Source organism: Tarenaya hassleriana, unplaced genomic scaffold (assembly GCF_000463585.1).
Source record: "Tarenaya hassleriana unplaced genomic scaffold, ASM46358v1 Cleome121, whole genome shotgun sequence".
Taxonomy (NCBI): domain Eukaryota; kingdom Viridiplantae; phylum Streptophyta; class Magnoliopsida; order Brassicales; family Cleomaceae; genus Tarenaya; species Tarenaya hassleriana.
Window position 1 is genome coordinate 52,148 of NW_010962504.1, and position 7,524 is coordinate 59,671.

Sequence of the window (7,524 nt, forward strand, 5' to 3'; positions counted from 1 at the left end):
TGGATGATCAAAGAGATGATCATAGTGTATTAGATACAGATCATGATCATAGACGTTCATTTGTGAATGAATACTGGATGACCCGCATGAGATTGTCACATGGACTTGACGTCATGACTTGAATCTCATGTAATACTCCGCTTTGAGTCCTAACATCTAAGGTCTCTATGTGTATCCGACATGAGGAGTGGTATTCTTTGACATAGTCAAACGTCGGAACTGTAAAAAGACGACTATAACGGCTCATGAATCATGTGGAGGGTAGTAGAGAGCCAAGATGGGATTTTGTTCCTCTCTTATGTGAAGAGAGAGATATCACTGGGCCCCTCGGGTGAGTTGAGCTGAAACGCGCGCAAACAGATGAAGAGTCATTTGTAGGTTCAGTTAACTCAATGAACGAGAAAGCAATCAAAATGTGACGAGATGACTTGTTCCATGTCTCTGTTTTGACTTATGATATCGTGTGACAAAAAGGACACAAGTGTTGAATGTTACTTGGCTCTTTAGATCACACTAACCTAGTCTGACAAAGGAGTCATAGTGTCTTGCTAAAGACTACCTATGATTATTAGTCCGAAATAGTTTCGGAACTATGTTTGCGTTGGACAGGCCTACAGGGTCACACACGTAGGGCTGTTACTATTTTCTAGAGCGTGTTTGGGAAGGTATATTGTGATAGACCGAAACTCAATTATGAGTAGAGCAAGTGGGAGATTGATGGATATGGTGCTTTGGTCACAACCGGTTTGCGAAACTGATTAGAAATCCATTAGATGGATTTATGTGGTCCAATGGACCCATATGTTTATGAATAAGGTTAATGGACTTGTTTTCTCTTATTAATTAAGTGAAGGCCCATTAGACCCATTTGGTTTAATGAAACCCTAATCCTTTTATAATTATGTTTAGGAAACATAATTTAGGATTAAGAAACATAAGAGAATTTCGAACTCTCCCTCCCTCTCTTGGCCGAAATTTCTCTCTCCCGTGATTGTTTCGGTTTCGTTCCCGACATCCAGATCACGTTCTAGCAAACGCAAGCCCGTGAGTGTGGACTAGCTGTAGAGAACACTTGATTTCAGCGTTTGTGACAGGTCCTTGGATCGAAACAGGTTGGTATATCGATATCTTTATCATTATATGCAAGATCTGTTGATTGTGTTTCATTTCATATTATTCCGCTGCGTGAAACCCAAGATTGGAACCCTAGAAACCGTTATGAACGCATGTTTAGGGATATCCAAAACCCCAACAACAAGAGGTGAGCTCATAGCTTTAGATTTCTCCATATGAAATTTGAAGTACTTTCTCAATGTACTTCTCCTGTAACAGATATAACTGCTTGTCACTTCTGTCTCGAGCAATTCTTATCCCAAGAATCTGCTTCGCTGGTCCCAAATCCTTTATAGCAAAGAACTGGTCAAGCTTCAACTCTATTAATCTCTCCATGTTCTTGCCCACAATCAACATATCGTCCACATGTAGCAGCAAGATGATAAAATCATCGTCAGAAAACTTCTACACAAACACACAATGATCGGAAGTTATCTTCTTGTAGCCATGCTCCCCCATAACCGACTCAAACTTCTTGTACCATTTTCTCGGTGCTTGCTTCAACCCGTAAAGACTTTTCTTCAACCGACAAACATAATCCTCTTTGCCTTTCTTAACAAAGCCTTCAGGTTGTACCATATATACCTCTTCCTTCAAATCACCATGAAGGAAAGTCGTCTTCATATCCATTTGCTCAACCTCCAAGTCAAAACTAGCTGCCAATCCCAGAACAACTCGTATGGATGACATCTTCACAACCGATGAAAAGATCTCATCAAAATCAACTCCATTCTTCTGACTGAAACTTTTTACCACTAGTCTAGCCTTGTATCGCGGATACAAACTGTGTTCTTCATGCTTAACTCTGAACATCCATTTGTTAAGCAATACTCGTTTACCCTCTGGTAGCTTCACCAACTCGAACGTTTTGATTCTTGTACAAAGAATCCATCTCGTCATCCATGGCCTTCATCCATTCATCCTTGTGTTCATCTCCGAGAGCCTCATCAAAACTCTCTGGTTCTCCCCCTTCAGTAAGTAATACATACTCACTGGAGCTATACATCGTTGATGGTCTCCGAGCTCTCTCAGACCTTCTCAATATCGGTGAGTCTTCAGTAGTTGATGACTCAACCCGATGGTCTTCACCAATACCGTCATTAATCTATACGGGAGCATCTGTACCAGGTGTATCACCTTGAACCTCACCTTCAGTAGAATCCTTAACTGCCATTCGAGGAATCATCTCTGAGTCGATCAAACCACTGCTATTCTGAGCTGGATTTTTGCGCTTCTGAATATCCCGAATAGTTTGATTCTCTATGAACACAGCGTCTCTTCTTCTGACGAGCTTCTTCTCAACTGGATCATAGAATATGTATCCCATTTTATCCAGATCGTATCCGATGAACACGCACTGCCTTGACTTCGCATCCAGCTTCAACCTCTAATCCTTAGGAATATGAACAAACGCTTTACACCCAAAAACCTTCAAATGACGGTAAGAAACATCATTACCAGTCCAAACCTTCTTCGGAACATCACCTGTAACGGAGCACTAGGTGACACGTTCAATACATGAACCACGGTGTTCAAAGCTTCTCCCCAAAAGGAATTCGGCAAGCCTGATTGAGAAATCAGATAACGAACTCTCTCCATGATCGTCTTGTTCATCCTCTCTGCCAACCCATTCAACTGTGGTGTCTTCGGCGGCGTTCTCATGTCTAATACCTTGTTCACGACAATAGACATCAAACGGCGCGGAGTATTCACCTCCATTATCGCTTCGGATACACTTTAACTTCTTTCCAGTTTGTCTCTCCACCAACACCTGAAACTGCTTGAAAATGCTCAAAACTTGATCCTTAGTCCTCATCATATACGCCCACAATTTTCTCGAATGATCATCGATAAATGTGACAAAATATGATGCACCACCCATTGATCTCATCTTCAATGGACCACACACATCCGAGTGTACCAAATCGAGAATCTCCGATTTTCTCAAAGGTATAGAAGACTTGAACGCAACTCTGTTCTGTTTTCCTGCAAAACAGTGATCACATTTTTTCAAATGTAATCTTGAGACTCCTTGTAGAACCTCCTTCTTCGCCAGAACATACATTCTTTTCTCGCTCATATGACCGAGTTTCTTGTACCACAACTCAATAGCATCTTCGCTCTCTAAGGCATTAATAATATCCTTAGAAAGCCTAGCATAAGTATAGTGATGAAGACTTCGTCCCAGAACCACAACCATGGTGCCTCTAGTAAGCTTCCACTGACCTCCACTAAATGTACGGCAGAAGCCCTCATCATCAAGTTCTCCCGCTGAGATCAAGTTTAAACGAACATCCGGAACATGCTTAACATCCTTAAGCACAAGTCTAGTACCAAGACTAGTCTCAGAGCAGACATCTCCAATGCCAACGACTTGAGCTGATCCATCATTATCCATCTTGTCAGAACCAAAGTTACCCGGAGTATAGGTAGCAAAGAATTCACGTCGTGATATGGTATGAATAGAAGCTCCATTGTCAATCACCCAACTGGTCTCATGGCATGCGAGGTTGATCATTTCTCTATTAATCATGATCAGGAACTCATGTCTTGCAACTGTAACCCGATCCTCGTCGTCTTGTTGTTTATTTCCTTTATTGTTGTTCTTCTTCAATTTCCAGCAATCCTTCTTGATATGCCCTTTCTTGTGGCAGTAGTGACACTCTATATTTGCAAATTTGTTAGATTTGCTCCTGGTCCGATTTTTCTCCTTCGGATTCCGATTCTGGCTCCTCCCCCTCGATTCAGATACCAAAATATCATAACTCGATGAAACTCCTTGAGATTGTCTCTGTGTCTTCTCATTCAGAATATTGTTCTTCGCATATTCCATCGAGATGACACCGTCTGGAACTGAATTTGACAACGACATCCTAAATGTCTCCTACGAATCTGGAAGTGTACTGAGAACCATAAACTCTGAACCTCATCTTCAAAGGTGATCCCCATATCAGATAACTGGTTCAACAGACCTTGAAATACGTTCAGGTGATCTATCACCAGACTGCCTTTGGCGTACTTTAAATCGACTAACTTCTTGATGAAGTACAACTTGTGATTTCCAATGTTTCGAGCATACAACTGCACCGCACAACAAAGGTGCTCTGATACCACTTTGTTGGGGGTTTTACCGTGAATTACGGTTCGGTAAATGAGAACCGCTTACTTGTGTGAGCAGATTAGGATGACAATGTCTAGTAAAAATGAAAATTTAAACGAGACAACTAATTTAACGTGGAAAACCTCATCGGCGTGAGGAGCCCCCCAATTTTCAACCATTATAGCTGGCGTTGACCCGCTTTGCGATACGGCCGAGTCAAACCTACTCCGTTTTTTTTTTCCGTTGCAGCTACGCGCTAACAACTTTAGAAACTTTGCTTAAAAACCACGGGACCGTAGTCCATCCAAAAATCCACTATAATCTCAAATTTCTGGGTTACAACGTCCACACTTCAGTCTCCCATAGACAAGAGATACAATCGAGACTTCCGAATATTAAACCAATATTCAATCTCAATAATCCCGAAAGAACAAGTTATAACTTAGACAGCAAGCTAACCTCGTAACTTATGATTCTGGCAACCAAATTTCAATTTCTTCGTATAAATCAAAAGCTCAAAGGGTCTAGAGTAAGATACCAAATCTGATTTCAAACGGAGAAGAGATGACCATCCGAATCTCCAATTTACTCGGACATGTGCTGCTGAGACTCCAATGACGAACAGCTTCGGTAGAAACTTCGTTTATCCGATTCTGACTGTTAGAATCAAAATCCCACCAGACAAAATCTAGAACAATGAGTTTAGAAGCTTTCCTCCAAAATTCAGATCGATCGGACAAAGAATGAATATCCGATCGAATCTTTGATCACAATTGCACAAACAGTTTTCTTCACTCTTTCTTTCTTTCTCTCTTCTTCTCTTGCTTGGAACTCTTGTATTTGGATGATAGAACCATGACTAAAGCTCCTCTATTTATAGCTCTTGATCACATCAATTTTAGACAAAGTTGCAATAATGAATTATCTTCATCATAATGGTGGTTTCCACCGTTACCATTCTTTCCACCTAATGTATAGTTGTATTTCCACCAAATGCAATAATGGTGGTGGCCTCATAACTAATCACACTTAGAAAAAAACTCCACATTCTTAGCCAGATTGATAGAGAGTCCAGAAAGTTCTTTGAATTTCCTCAGTACATTCAGAACGGTTGAAATAGAACCTAAGAAATCGTCACAAAATATAAGGAGATCATCGGCGAAAACTAGATGTCTGATCTTGAGTTCCGTACAGCCATGATGATAGCCAATCTTTTCTAGTAATAAATCTTTTATAATCGGGTGGTTGTTGTTCATATCTCGTGTACCAATGTTTTATCTTTGAAAATGCATTACCTAAAAGTTGAGAATATTTTACAGATTTCCTTTAAAAAATAATTATATAAGAATTAGATATATATTTTTTCAAATAATATTGAATAAGAAAAATCTCATTAATTTTTGGAATTTAAAAAATATCGATGACATGATAACAATGTAAGTGTGACACGTATACATAAGGATCAAAATCCATAATTATAATAAAGATGGAGTTTGGTTTTAGGTACTTTTTTCTTAGGAGAAATACAAATATAGTAAGCAAAAAAATATCTACGGTCATTTTTTTCCATATAAAATTTATTTTATGAAACATTACTGATAAACTTTTTTAACCAAAATAATTCAAATGGACCGACAGAACTTTCTTACTAGCGTCTATTTGTTTGGACATAAGACACGTCGATTCATTTTCACTCATTTAAGGTTAATATCATAACTTTAATTGGAAGTTTGAAATTTTATTTCCATTCATCTCAAAATCTAGGTCTAAAAAGGAATAATATCTGAATCCTTTAATTACAACATCCTTTAATAAGGAATAATATATATGTGTGTGTGGGGGGGGGGGGGGTTATATGCACTAATTTTCTTCAACTTGGAAAAAAAAAGAAAACCATATGGAGAGAAAAAAATAATGAAGAAGATTTCGGTAGCCTTCCTAGAGATGATTCTTCTTATATCAGGTAATAATATATTAATATTACATCAAGTTGTTCCTTTCATATTTTGAATTTTTTTTTAAAAAAATTATTATTGCAAAAAATGTTACTATAGCTCAAACTCGTTGTTTCCAAAACAATCCTATAAAATGTTTTATACTGTAAAAAAATCATTTATCCAATAATTTGATTCCTAACATTTTTATATGATACAATACATATAGCATTTGAGTTTTAAAATTCGTAATTAAACTGATAAAACAAAAAATGTTCGAATTCATATGGTAATAGTGAATAGCTATATATATAATCTTCTTAAGAAAAGAAATATTTTTCCTTTTGTATAAATAGATAGATTATTTAAAATTTCTTTATAAAATCATACATTTGAAAAATATTTTTATTGAGTATATATTGAAATAATATTTTAAAAATTATTTGAATTTTACTGATTTTTACAGGTTTTTATCATTTAACGTTAATACTTATAAATATTAAATATATATCGATGTGGAAATTTTGGTATACAACAGGAGGTAAGCCAAGTTGGTGCAAGAGGATAGTACCTTTAACAAACTGCCAAGAAAATGCTTGTAATGATTTTTGTGATCCTTCTGGACATTGTGGTTGGGAAGAAGAATTAAAAAATTATTGCGTTGGCTTCTATATGTGTTAAAAAAAATTGTTACATTTTCTTTAATCTTTGGAATAAAAATTAAAACCCAAGTGTATTTTTGTTGTAGTTCTTTCTATTATTCATATTTTACTCCAACTAACTAATTAGTTACAAAAAATATATATATAGATATATCTAAATATCATTTCATCTATTGCTATAGCTCGTTCTCCCTCAACAAAATTGATGGTATATCATCCCGCGAACATTATACACGTTGTCAAAAGTGTCTTTACCGATCAACACGTTGAAAGACGTATTTTGTTTTCACTCGTACATTTTTCAAAAAATACTTTCTAGTGGATCATCCATGTTAATGCTATTTTCAAACAATCATGCTTAACTTTAAAGTTTCCTTTAAATATATAATCGAAAATATAGATATATTTTGTTGGTATAAATAGTTTAAACAATTGTCAAAAAATATCGTTGGAAGTATAGTTTTATATCTATATAGCCTACGTATCCCTCTCGTTACGATACATTCGATTCGTTTACAAATCCCTGTTACCTAGGTATAAGCTTGTCAGGTATCGCTTCTTGTCTGTGTCCTTTCGTACACTACAAAAAAACAACAATTTTGCAACGAAATTATTTAGCAACGAAATCGCAATGCTTTCGCAACGATTTTGCAACACTTAACAACATTAATTTCTTTGCTAGTTTGCAACGCTTACAACGCACGAAAATTTTGTA